The following is a 14,351-nucleotide window of genomic DNA, read 5'->3' as shown; positions in this document are numbered from 1 at the left end:
CACAGCTGTAGAAAAGGTTGTATTATTTGTAATTATTTCCCTGGAGTTGGTATCGACTAAAAAGTTTCGCACGCGAAATGTCGGTTAAATTTAAAATTATGTAAAATAATTGTAAATTTATAATTAAACATAACTTCAATCCGATAAAAAAGTGTTTTTCAATTTGTCTGTACTTTGATCCATGGGAAGTTGCTTATATAGTTTGCACAGTTTGAAAGAAGGAATCAATAAGTAAAAACACTTTCACATAACAATAGTCTCGCAATGTAGATTCCGTCATTGTTTGCTTTCTCGTTTCCGCAGTCTTTATGTCTAATGGTATCACCGTATTATGCTAAACGGGGCAATTGCAGCCTGCATTCACGAACCGTCTCAATTCAACGGAAAATTACGTCTAGCTGAGAGGCTGTATGAATGCTGTAATTTTCAAGTTATTTATGTTCATAATTATTTCTCTACAAAGGGCATGAAAGGAGTATTACAGTTATGGAATTTTTGAAAGGAAAGATTAGGAGGGGTCAGAATTTATAATTAATACTAGGCGTATTATCTTTTCTGTGCTGGGAAAAATTTAATTTATAAGCGCACATTTTAATAAACGAATATCTAGTGTACTCTTTTATATAAAAACTAGCTGACCCGAAAAACATTGTTTTGTCATGTATATATATTTCTAAGAAACATTGTTTTAGTGCAATAAAAATAACTATCTACAATAATAAAAATAGGAGTAGACGAGTGAAAATTAGGGGTTGTATGTATTTTTGTATGCTGTATCATAAAAAAATATAAAAAATAAAAATCTAAAAATTTTGGGGTGGACACCCCTTTACACTTAGGGGTTTGAAATATAGATAGTAGACGATTCTCATACTGCATCATATGCATCATATGCATGAAAAATTTCATAAGAATCGGTCGAGCTGTTTCGGAGGAGTATGGGAACGAACATTGTGACACGAGAATTTTATATACGTATATATAGTGTGTTGTCACCTACATAGTTGGTTAACACATAACCCGGATGTCTCAGGTTATATTCTCGATAACTTAATTCCAGTTACATTAATAAATATCTATGACATCGACGAAGGACCTGTAGTCGCAATAAATTTAATCCACAAATTTAAGACCTCGTTCTTAACAAATACCTCAAATAGAAATAATAATGCATATTCACCTTTATATCTTTTGTGGTTATGAAATATGTGAAGCAAAAAAGATGCAACGTCGTCATGAAATACAATTTGAGTCTGAAATTCCATGTAGAGTCGGCAGACACGCGAATATGCTGCCTGCATGTTTTGCTTCATTGAATCTTACCTTCTTGCTCGGTGAAGTCTATATTTCAGTCATTTTTTTGTCTGTTGTCGTTGATAAATGTGAGAGTGGTAGTGGTTTCTCAACATTACAGTGCGGTCTGACCCTGGCTTTGCAAAAATAGGTCAAGCTGTACTGTACATTGAATTATGTGATAAGAAAGAATGTTAGTATTAATCTTAAACCATTTTGTAGTGTTGCTCATAAACTTGTTTTAAGTAAACACACATAAACTACAACGTTTGTGTTTAGTTGAACGTTCTAATCTTAGTAAGCACTGGTTCGAATTAAGTTTTTTCTCAGTCTCTGATAGTTATATTATCTAGTAATATATATAAGTATTTATAAATACAGTTTCTATAAATGATCGTCATCCATCCTAGCCCTCTGATCTGGAAAATACTAATGTACTCTACCTCTATATATAACTCAAAGATGAAATCAAATACTTACTTACATACGGTCCCTTGGGCAGAAGCTGTTTCAGTGCAGAGGAATCAGTCAGGCTTGCTTAATTAGCCAGAAATTAAGTGCGGATACTGAGTCCTCACAACACTACACACACTACCTCTGTAATGTGTTTGAAAGGCCGACTAGGTGTTTCGAATGTTTTTGATAATTCAAACTCGACACCTCCTTAGCAGCTAGAGCTAGAGGCCCCGGAAGCAGATGCGATTCCACTCGCGTACTCACCATCACGCAAAGGACTCTTGAAAACATTTAACTTAGGTCACTGTAGAGTTAGTTAGGTTTTAGAACTCGTATTTATTCATATATCGCATTTAGGGTGTTGCTGGGGTTGCCTCGCTTCTGCAGCGCATCAGGAAAGTTTGCAGAGGCGCGGGTAGATTGCTTTTTCGCCACTATGCGAAAGCGGTGCGCGTCTTTGGTGCGCCGGGTGCGGGGCAGCTCCAGCAACATCTTACGGATGATAGTCGAGAGAATGGAGTGCCCCTATTTACGACACTGCTCCGACATCTCCGCAGGGCTTTGTACCTAATAGTTTTTGTTTATTTACTTTTTTCTTATTTTTACTAATTCTACTAACATAGATCTTAAGAAACTATTGTTACTAACTCACTAATCAATCAATGGACTGTATTTGTCTGATTAATAAAATTATTATATTATTATTTAAATAAGCTGTGATTAGGCGTTACATTCAAAACTCCTCATTGTAACTGTTTCCAAATATGTTTATTTCGGTACCTATTTTTGTAATAATATTCAAGACATTATTTCTCAAAAGCGGCCAGGACTTAACTGCCTTATACACGTGCTATTTATTTATTCAGATTTATTCTTGCCTCGGCAACTAAGTACACAGTTGCACATAATGTCCTCGCTGGAGATGTAAATACTTTTGCATAATGCCCGTTTTGTTATACTTTGAAAACGTTAAACAGTCGCGGAGACAAAACTTGAAAAAAACATCCTAAATATTAATATTCTTAGTTTTTCAATTGATATGAAAATATTGAGAGACTTTGTAATTTGAAATTTTGTGTAATTAATCTCAAAGTTGTTATCCTATATATATAAAAATGAAAATATATATAATATAATATACATATAAAAATGAAACCCGTTTTCCGTTGTCACGACATAACATGAAAACGGCTTGACCGATTTGTCTGATTCTTTTTTTATAATATTCCTTGAAGTACGAGGATGGTTCTTACGGAGAGAAAAATTAAAAAAAATTGAGTAAAAAAGTCTAAAAACAACACTTTTCTATATTCCCAACCAAAATATTCGTAATAATATTTAAAGGCAATTTGAACTTTAATACCATATCATAAACTTCAAGTGTTAGTGGAGGGGTTCCGGGAAGGTAAATTTTTATTTTTTGACATAATGTATTTGTTGTATTATCAACTTTCTTTTTTTTATCTTACTAGCTAGACCGGTGTCCCGAATAGCAGAATAAGTATTAAAAAAAATAAAGAATCGACTGTTAGGCGGTACGATGTTCGCCGGCCAGCCAGTACATAATAAATATGACAATGTAATTATTGTATAATACATTGGTATAATTTTTCATTCTCAATGGACGATTAAAAGAAATATTAACAAATACAATTAGATTATTATTTGACGACTCATTGGTCTAGTGGTTAGTACCCCTGAATCCATGGGTCCCGGGTTCGATCCCCGGCTGAGACGAACATCGATGTGATGAGCATTTGGTGTTGTGCTTAGGTCTTGGGTGTTTAAATATCTATTTATATGTCTATCTATCTATAATATGTATGTATATCCATGGCCTAGTACCCATAACACAAGCTTCACCAGTTTAGCGTGGGACTAGATCAATTGGTGTGAATTATCTTTAAAAAAAATAAAATAAAATATCCTACATTGTAAATAATAAACGGCTCAAATATGAGTCCTTCCTCCAACTTTGATGTATTTCCTACGAAGTAGAGACTCTTGGGCTGTGGGGTTCCTTTGCAAATGCGCTAATAAATGATTTAAGTTGGCGCTTGATAGATAGTATATCATTTATCGCAACGTTTTTTCATTTTAAAAGTGACTTTTCAACTTTGAAGTTTTAAGACGAAACGTATTATATAAGTACCCGCAAATCTGTTTCGACCCGTAAACGACAAAACTTTGCTGGAATCTTTTGAGTTTTGTCAATAAATCACTCTAATTTATTGAGACGAAGCTTCCAAGCTGTTTTATACTTGTTGAATTACGGTACGCTATTAGTGTGACTAATGTCTCTAGTGTTATATACGAGTGGAGGCTTTTATTATAGGCATTACTTTTGTTTGAGATTTTTAGAAGTATGGCGTAATAAGATATAAAATGTTATACATTACTTTCACAAATTCTTATTATATAATAATAAAATAATATACATTGAAATAAATAACTAAACTTAACATAAACTAAAAAATATCATTAAAAGGAGTCCCTTTAGGCAAGGTTCCGAAGATTCTGGCAGCGTTCCCCCTTTGAATTGCTAGACTAATTCTTTGTCCGAGGTAGCTGCCAGATCTTCGGTCTCCTGTGATGCCGACTAACATTTTTGAAATTTCTTTAAAAAGCCTTAAAGCGCTAGGACCCCACGGACCAAGGGTCTCGACACCGAACGGGACAAAATCATATTCTGAGCCTAGACCCCTGTACTTGCATGCTTTATTTTTTTCAGCCGCTTCACAAGCCTCTGTAGTTGGTTCCATGTAGATGGGAAGGGGCCAGCGTGTCTGAACAGGTTGCATCCCATACCAGTACCCGGCCCATCTTCCATGGAATCAAACTCATACCGTCCGGTCTCTTGCCATCGTTATTATAATTCTTATTATTATATTGAGGTATAAACAGTTGGTCCAGCTTCGGTACGATATACGATATTGAATTTTTAATCCCCATTTCGATGATGTCCTTTGATATATGTAGTACACTCAACTCCCGCGTCTAATATGAAACATTTATGACGATCTATATAAAGACAGATAGCAATAATTATTATGTTAATTAATTTTTGTTTAAGAGTTATAAAATACACTTACTTTAGAGTATTCGGATCAGTACCGATTTTGAGTTAACTTTGATAAACTGCAATTAACTAAAACTCCCGAAGTCGTTAAGCTAAATGTCAGAAAAGAGTAAAAGCGATTATTTAACGTGACTCGGTCATTTGTCAATTGATCAAGGATAAGGATTTTATTATACGCTTAAAGAAGTCATTATTTCAACGATTATAGGTAATTTAAATATAGAGTTATATATAGAACAGAACAAGAGCGTATTGCATTCGTTCTAATACAGTATTATAGATTACTGAGGCTCGAGTAAGGCAAGTAATTATCTAAAAGTCTTGCTGCATCGTGCTTTTTTAATCGATGGTGAATCAGATAACAAAACCAAAAGTAAGGGTTCTAACGCCACTGGTTTTTTTTTTATAAATATTGTATTATTTCTGTTTGACAAACAATATTTGTTTTGTACATAAATCACAGGATTTATCAAATTCTTAACATATAACATATAACTTAAAACATATACGTATATGATAATATCAAATAATTTTTTGGTAAAAATAAAATTGAATACTTTTCTCGTACGACTTAACTTTTTAAATATTACCTTTGCTTATATAAAAAAAATGTATAACCCTACGATGCCGACACAGGTTTAGAGTACTTAATATACGTCAAAAACTACAAAAGCGATTTGCAAATAATCTTCTCCTAAAGATTGTAGATAGAATTTCAACTATTTTCTTCAAGTCGTTAGTGGCAGTGAAAATCAAACAAATCAACCGAAGCACTTAGCACTTGAAGATCTCTTTTCAGACGACAAACTTTAATTGTACTTAGACGTGTAACTAATTCACTTTGAGAATTTCGCAGATCCGAGATGAGTCGTAGGGGAATTTAAAAGTTAAACTTCTTTTCTACATTTGTAATTAATTATTTAGGATTCTTACATTAAAAGCAAAGTTATTTTTTATTAATATTATATTTCATCAATATCTCACAGCTGTTTTAATATTATTATTATTTTAATCAACTTAAAAAAGGAGAACAAGGTTTTTTATTTATGGACATTCATTCACCGTGCGTTAATAATAATCGAACAATTGAAAAACTTTTGTTGCCAAGATCCAAAAATCAGCCTTTAAATACCTAACGCACCTAATTACTCCTTACAATATTTTCACTTAGAGAAATAGTAAAATAGAGAGTCCTAAGAAGTTAAGTACCTAAAGTAAAGTTAAAAAAATATATACTTTTTTAAAGAGCATTTTTAAGACGCCTATTTATTTAATGTATAAATAAGGTAATTTTCATAATACCACCTCTCTCCTCTCAATCTGCATTTTCTAATAAATGTTATGTTTTTTTTTAAAGACAATTCACACCAATTGACCTAGTCCCATGCTAAGCTGGAGAAGCTTGTGTTATGGGTACTAGGCAACGGATATACATACATATTATAGATAGATAGACATATAAATACATATTTAAACACCCAAGACCTAAGCACAACACCAAATGCTCATCACATCGATGTTCGTCTCAGCCGGGATCGAACCCGGGAACCATGGATTCGCAGTCAGGGGTACTAACCACTAGACCAAAGAGTCGTCAATGTTCATAAAAACATTCTCGTAGAAATATTCTCGTCACAGTCGACACAAATGCAGAAATATTCAGTTCACGTCAGCAACTTATTAACGCTACTTGTATGAATACAGGATGCTTCAGGTTTTTAAGAGCGGCTCTATGACGGGATTTTAACCGTTTGACCTAAAACGCGCTTGCCTGTGACAGATTATGGCTATAAAAATTTAGATTTCGTAACGAATTATTTAATGAGTCTTTTTAAAATTTAACCAAAGTTACTAAATTTAATCAAATATGAGTACATTTATAATAATAATAAAGCCTTGTTTTCCATATAAAATCCATCCTTAATTTACATAAATTTAATGTTGTAGTAGTGTTGCTAGTATTTACCTATAGCTAAATATTAGTCGCCTGTGGGTGAAGGTCTCCTCCAACTCTTACCAGATGTCTCTATCTTTACCGATAGTCTGCCAGTATTTTTCTGCTATTTCTATAAAGTCAGCCTATCTCCTTTTTGGCCTGCCCACTATTCTTTTCCCGGGTGGTCCCTTCAATTGTTGTTGTTTACTGTAAATATGTTGTATAGGTATCGTGTTACATGACCAGCCCATTGCCATTTTAGTTTCAAAGATATACCCTATGTTTTTCAATTCAATTAAAAAAAAAAAATTTTTTGCATGCTGTGTCCCATATTTCGGTTGGGTATGGGAAGTATGGCTTGACTGAACAATTATGGATCAGATGACGTACAGATTACGGAATGCTTTTTGATATTGATCAAACTCTGCCTATAAGTGATTTTAGTTTGTAAAAATGTTTCATAAAACTTGTACATAACCTAAATACCAATATACCAATGTTAAAATAAAATTATAATGGATATATGGATTACTTGTGATGTTTGAGGCGCAATACCTTCATTAATTGATAAATCCACTCTTAATTAATCCATAGATAACACTAATTGAAATAAAAACTGCTCGAGTTCTTATTTAATTGGTATCGTTATCTGGACGGTATTATTGAGAACAACGGGAACACATTGCAGCATTCTAGACGATGAAAAAAGATATAATAGCAAACGCGAGTGGAAACTTACATTGTTCCTTTTGATTGTGTTCTATTTTTAATTGTGTATCTACGTAAATTCTTGATAAAGATTGCTATTTAAACTTTATAAGTTGATCCAAAATATTTACATCCTACTGTCGTCACACGCGAATATTTTCCAGACTCGAGCGAAAGAGCGTACCAATTCTTAAAAGGCCGGCAACGCACTCGCGAGCCCTCTGGCATTGAGAGTGTCCATGGGCTGCGGTATCACTTAACATCAGGTGAGCCTCCTGCTCGTTTGCCCCCCGTTCTATAAAAAAAAAAAGGCTCGCGAGTGCGTTAGCGGCCTATTAAGATTTAGAACTCAACTTCATTTTATTTAACACACACATCTCCACCATGAGATTTTAAGGGTTTTAGACGCTGTCGTTTAATACTACGTCGAATATAATGATAATAATTACGTTTCGTAGTTATAGGAAATATTAAGATTTTAGATTCCTAAATGCTCTGATGTTAGTTAGCAATTGATTATTTTTATGCAACAAGGGACTGAGGACCTGACGACTGATTTGAGAGCGACCGCCGATGCGAAAACCGCTGTGTGAGTTCGTGAAGTGAGTTACAGAATCGCAGGGCTGGATTTAAATTTTTATGTGTTGCCGAAACTAGAATACAGAGAACTACTTAAATGTACAAACTGTTATTGTTATATTTATATTGTAAAATATTTTACAAATAAATTATTAAAAAAATTGTATTTATTTTAAATTTTAAAACTTTGGTCCCTATCTATGGTAGCGTACCTTTAACGCTCGCAGCATTTCGTTAATAAGAAAAAATAAAAGAGTAAGAATTATATTTTAATTATTTTTACTATTACTGTGTAGGTTAAGACAATTGTAAATATACATTTGATTGTTATACTAACTAATAAACATTATAATTCTCATTAGGAACCCATATTTCAATATAAAGAGACTAATATGACCAATGGAACATTTTTAAAATATTTTGTTACATTTTGAATTCACATAGAAAAACTAAAATAAACACCAAACGAAATTAAATTAAATGAAACTTATTAATTTCACCTTTATATGGCTGTTGAAATAATGAAATTCCTCTCAAAAGGAAATAGCTAGGTGTTTGCGAGGGCTTATATTAAAACAAAACACGGTAACTCCGCGCATTCTAGTTTTGAAAACATCAGATATAAGCTCGCCTTCATTTACATGCATTATAAAAAATCCCCTTTCCCGGAAGGATTTTAAACGAATACTTTCCTAGCACCAAGCTATTCGCGGAGAAAATTGTTTTGTGCCAGTGAAAATATGTTCTTTTGATGTTAAATTCATGAGTTTAAAACGTTAAGTGGTCGCGATGCGAGGGTAGTTGGAAGATCAGTAACGTACCTGTATAATGCGATATAGAAACAAACAGGGAAGATATTCATAATTAATGAGTACATAGATAGGCGGGATGGAGAAAAAATAGAGTAACGTAACAAGTAATAGCATGTGTTATTTTAGATATAGAATGCGAAAATGTATCTGTATTCTATACCAGAATCTTTAACATCCTTGTTATAACAACCTTGTTGCAATAACATTCTGAGGATGTAATTACAATTATAAATTTTGCATTTATCAAGTGAAAATAGGTGTTACATATAAAAATTAAAAAAATCAGTGGCGCTACAACCTTTTACGTCTGGGCCTCAGATTTCTGAATCTGTTTCATAATCATTTTGCAATCCAATAGCCTCCTGTGCCTGGCACACGCCGTCGACTTTTTGGGTCTAAGACATATCGATTTCCTCACGATGTTTTCCTTCACCGTTCGAGCAAATGTTAAATGCGCACATAGAAAGAAAGTCCATTGGTGCACAGCCGAGGATCGAACCTATGACCTCAGGGATGAGAGTCGCATGCTGAAGCCACTAGGCCATCACTGCTCAATATAAAAATTTAAAATACCTTAAAAATAATCGCAGTTTCCTTTTGAAATAGTCTTGTTCTTGTAAATAATATAATATAGGCGAATGTGTTTAAGGTTCTATTTATTTAAAGTTACGGCGTGTAATCAACGTCGCTATCAATTCATTACTGAACCCCATTTTAATACGTTTAGTAGGGAAATTGCCCTTTAGTATAAGGAAATAATATCGTTAGAAATAAATACGTGGAGATAATTGCGTGGGCCCTATTTGGAATGTTTAACAGCTTTTGACTTTATAAGCGTTCCTGTATGGATATATTTATGCTTCTCGACCATACTGATGCCCAATAATGATGAGGCTGATAAGTAGAGATTTCTGCCTTCTATGCCTTGCAACTGGAAAAATAATTGTGTAGCTCGGAATCGAACTCACTATCAGGTCGTGCGTTTGAATCCCAGGGCTCTAGTAGACAACTTGTCCATTGAGGGAACTGGCAAAAGTTATTTGTTAGTGCCTATAGAAGTTAGTTAATTTCTTGTGTTTTTTATAATGTAATTTTGTTTTCCCTAATTAATTTCGTATGTTTGCTTTTTTTGTTTCGTCTGTAAATTTTATTCACTTATTGTGCACTCTTGTCAATTTAGGGTCGCTAGTTAGGTCAGTAGTGTTTTCATAAATAAATAAAATAAACTTACGGTGAAGAAAACGTCGTTTTAAAAAATATAAGTAATTTTAATTAATATGTATGTAGTAATTATAATTAGTAAATACGTTTTATACTTAAATAAGATATAAAAATAGGTACATAATTTCTGGAACCTGGGCTTGTTTGTAGGTAAAATTGAAAATTGATATTTATCAGTGAGAAGCCAAAGAAGTCAAAAGTGATTCGACTTTTACATTATGAAAATATAAAAGTATCTACAATTTGTACAAATTGCTCGCAGGCTATTATCATAAATGAGGGCGCAGCGAACAATCTGTAATATGATAAAACCACCCTTACTCCAAACGATTTCCCTAAAAATTGAGTTAATTTCACCCAAACAGACGATGCAACTTCAAATATTTAATTATGTAAAAAGAGCAGTCAGTCCTATTAATTATGTACTCTTTATGTATGATACTCTGTATTGCTTCTATGTGTTGGCTACTTTAGCGTTTATATATTTCATAGAAGAGAGTGTTCTGGTGTTACCATAATTCTTTTTTTTTATGTAGAACAGGGGGCAAACTGGCAGGAGGCTCACCTGATGTTAAGTGATACCGCCGCCTATGGACACTCTCAATGCTAGAGAGCTCGCGAGTGCGTTGCCGGCCTTTTAAGAATTGGTACGCTCTTTTCTTGAAAGACCCTACGTCGAATTGGTTCAGAAACACTTTAGTGGGCACCTGGTTCCTCGTAGTGATGGTGCGCGGAAGAAACTGTCCTAAAAAACGCTCAGTTGTGGACGGACCTTGAGGTGATACGGTACGGTGGTTCTTCACCATTATACTCTTAAAACTACTCTTAACTACGTAGAATTTCAGCTTTTATATTTTAGTTATAAAAATCCGGTATCCCTTTCTTTATTTATTAACTAAATGTCAAAGCTAAATAATAATAAAAAAAAGTTTTACGCTTAATTATAACCACCCCAAGAGTCGTAATAGTTGCGTGTATACAAGATAACGTCATCCCACAGAATGCATATAAAGTACCAACATTAAACATATCGGTCAGTCAATCTTCAATCAGTGTAATAGAGCACAAAAATCAGTGAGGGCTCAATCGTGTATAACATATCTCTTTTATCTATGGCACGTGTTCGATACCAGTTTAATCCATCACCCCAACTCTTTGATGTCCATAACATGGGGAACATAATAATTTCTGTCTCATTGCGACCTTTGAGACGTTTTCATTTGCGAGATTAAATTTTTCTACTAACTGTTAAAGATCCGTCTTCATGTATAAGAAAAGAAATGAATTCCTTTTTCAAAGGATAAGGTATAGTCTGTGGTTTTAATCATTCATTTTAGTCTGGGATTCAGTGAACGCTAGTTTATGTCTATGGCTTTCTAACGAAACAGTTTTATATGTGACTCAGACCAATAAATATTTTATCTATAATATTAATCTAATTTGTTTTGGTCAACATAAATTATGAAAGTTATCTTGTTAGTCTATCTAATATATAAAATTCTTGTGTTTTCGTTGCCATACTCCTCCGAAATGGCTTGACCGATTTTGATGAAATTTTTTGTGCTCATCTGGTATCTATGAGAATCAGCCAACATCTATTTTTCATCCCCCTAAATGTTGGTATGGTAATCCAATGGTAGTCCACCCCTTAATTTTAATTTTAATTTTTTAGACAAAATTTTTAATTTTAATTTTTTTATGATACAGCATTAAAAAATACATACAACCCCTAACTTTCACCCTTCTACGATCAACCCCTATTTTTTTATTATAAATGATATACATGGCAAAACGATGTTTGCCAGGTCAGCTAGTAAAATATAAATTTGGCGCCTTCAGCAATTATGGAATGCATCACTTGTTGTCTATGTCATATCTGATAACTATGATTTGCTCTGTGTATAAGTTTACTTCCTTTTAGCCATTGTCTGGTTTACAATCTATATATATAAAAGAAAGTCGTGTTTGTTACAACACTTATAACTCGAGAACGGCTGGACCGATTGCCATGGTTTTTGATTTGTTGGATTTGTTTCCGTCCCGAATAGCAGAATAAGCAATAAAATATCGGATAAGTTAACGAATAACAATAAATAAATTAATTAATTTTACGAATGCAAAAACCATATGGTGCCATCTGTTGACAAAACTACGCATCATTTTACGTCGAATTCGTGTCAGTTCAAGAAATTCCGATCTTGAGGTGAATGAGGAGATGCATAACCATGCTTTGATCCTGATCAAAAGATGTTGGATATCAGAAAATGCTTAACATGCAGTATCGCCATATTGACGCTAGAGAGAAGATGCCTAATGTGTAAAACTGCCATTCTTCTTTCGCAATGGCAAGCAATAAAACATTTCTGTATTTGCAAAAAAGTTGTATTAATGTAATAACTTAACATTAATAAAAACCTAAAATAAGTTAAATTAAAGTAACAACGATATTATAAGGTTGTAGGGCGGAACGAAGTTAGCCAGGTCAGCTAGTAAAATATAATTAACACAGTGATTAATAAAATACTCGTTTCATTTAACATATCTTATATTCTTTGTGCGTTTAAGCGTGGTATATCTTTTTTAACGTAATATTTCAATCAACAAAATAAACAACTACTTTAGGTACATCTTTGAAGTAGGTAAAAGTAATTATAACCCAATGAAGGTAGTTCGTAGTTTCTCTAGAAAACAATATACAATTATTAGTAGAAGAACTGTAACTCTATTTTATTTCGCTAATATTTTTATTTGATTGCGTAGGGGTAGATTACATTTGGGGTGTGTCACATTGACCATCTCATGTCCGTCTATTAGACTATTAGGGCACGTTTATGTCAATTGTATCAAATATTTCGGATTTCTTATAAATGAATAAATACATTTTTTCTCATGTATGTGAATTTTTTTTAGCACAACATCTTTGAATTTCATTATCTTTTCATCGTTATTCTTTATGTATTATTCTTATAGGTTACTGCAGATTAAAATAAATGCCTTTATGAGAACATATTAAGAATAATTTAAATCATTTTCAATTTTATTAATCGCTCGATTACGTCAGCTTCTTTACTCCATCCATTTAGTTAGAAACTACAATGCCACAAACACATCAACATCAAACTTATAAACCTCTCTCTTTACTTAAGAAATCAAACATAAGAAACATGGTAAGTGCAATCTAGACATTTGCCCTAAACTTAGCTATTAGCATGAAGTAATTAAAGCTTGAATATCGTTTAAAGTAAGTAAGTAAGTGTAAGTAAGTGTAACCGCAGTTAATATACTTATCCTGAGCAGCAAACAATGGTCTGAACGTTTGGTTGAGACGCTTATACCCTGACTACTAATGCTTTCGAGATGTCTTGAGACATTTATATCTGCTTGCACGTCGACTGCGTAACAAGGTTTAAGTTAGAAGGACACTCGGAAATATACAACTTATGTAGATATTTATTTATACACACTTTTAATTTAACATAATTACATGTAAAGGAAAGGCAACTGGCGGCCTTATCGCTTTCGAGGGATCTCTTCCAGGCAACCACTGTGAGAAAAGAAAATATGTATTAAATTACATAAGGTAGGCAAGAAGTATTTATCCGTTTCTTTAAAGACAGTTAATGCCTAAGAATCAATAAGAATTATGATATAACCGGCAAGTGAATCACGGATCACAACTAAACTATAGATTCATATTCCGTAAACTTACAATGAATTTTATTCTCCCTCTCTCTCTCTTTCTCTTTTATCTCTCTATAATTCAGCTATTGGTTTAACACATTGACTGATAATGGTATTAAAGTTACAAAACATATTTGGCCATGTTAATGGCCTACTTTGTATCAAAGTAGTATACTTAAATTTCTAAACGACAATTTCAACTTAAAGAAGTCTAATATATATTCACTGTCATCTGAGAAATTCATATTGATAATAGAAATCCTTATCCCAGTATGCTCCTTACCTATAAATTGTATCAGTCTGCGGCCCGGGGTTGGCAAGAATAACTGAACGCTACCACGTGACCGGCCTCCAAAACGAACTAGACAATAGTTTTCAGTCTCAATAATTTTCAGTGCATTTGTCGAAACCCACTTTCCAGTTTGTAGTCACGTGATACCAATCTACAAGTTATTAGCACTAAAGTTTTATCGTTGCGATCTTACGGTGTGAAGTTAGTTGTTATCTGCGAGTTGAATTTTTACCGCGAAGTTAAAAACTTTAACGTTTTCGGTTTCTTGCATGTTTGTTTTCTTTGTAAACACGA

The sequence above is a fragment of the Pieris napi genome, chromosome 19, assembly GCF_905475465.1.
Source record: "Pieris napi chromosome 19, ilPieNapi1.2, whole genome shotgun sequence".
In the NCBI taxonomy this organism is placed as follows: Eukaryota; Metazoa; Arthropoda; class Insecta; order Lepidoptera; family Pieridae; genus Pieris; species Pieris napi.
This window is presented reverse-complemented; position numbering follows the sequence as displayed.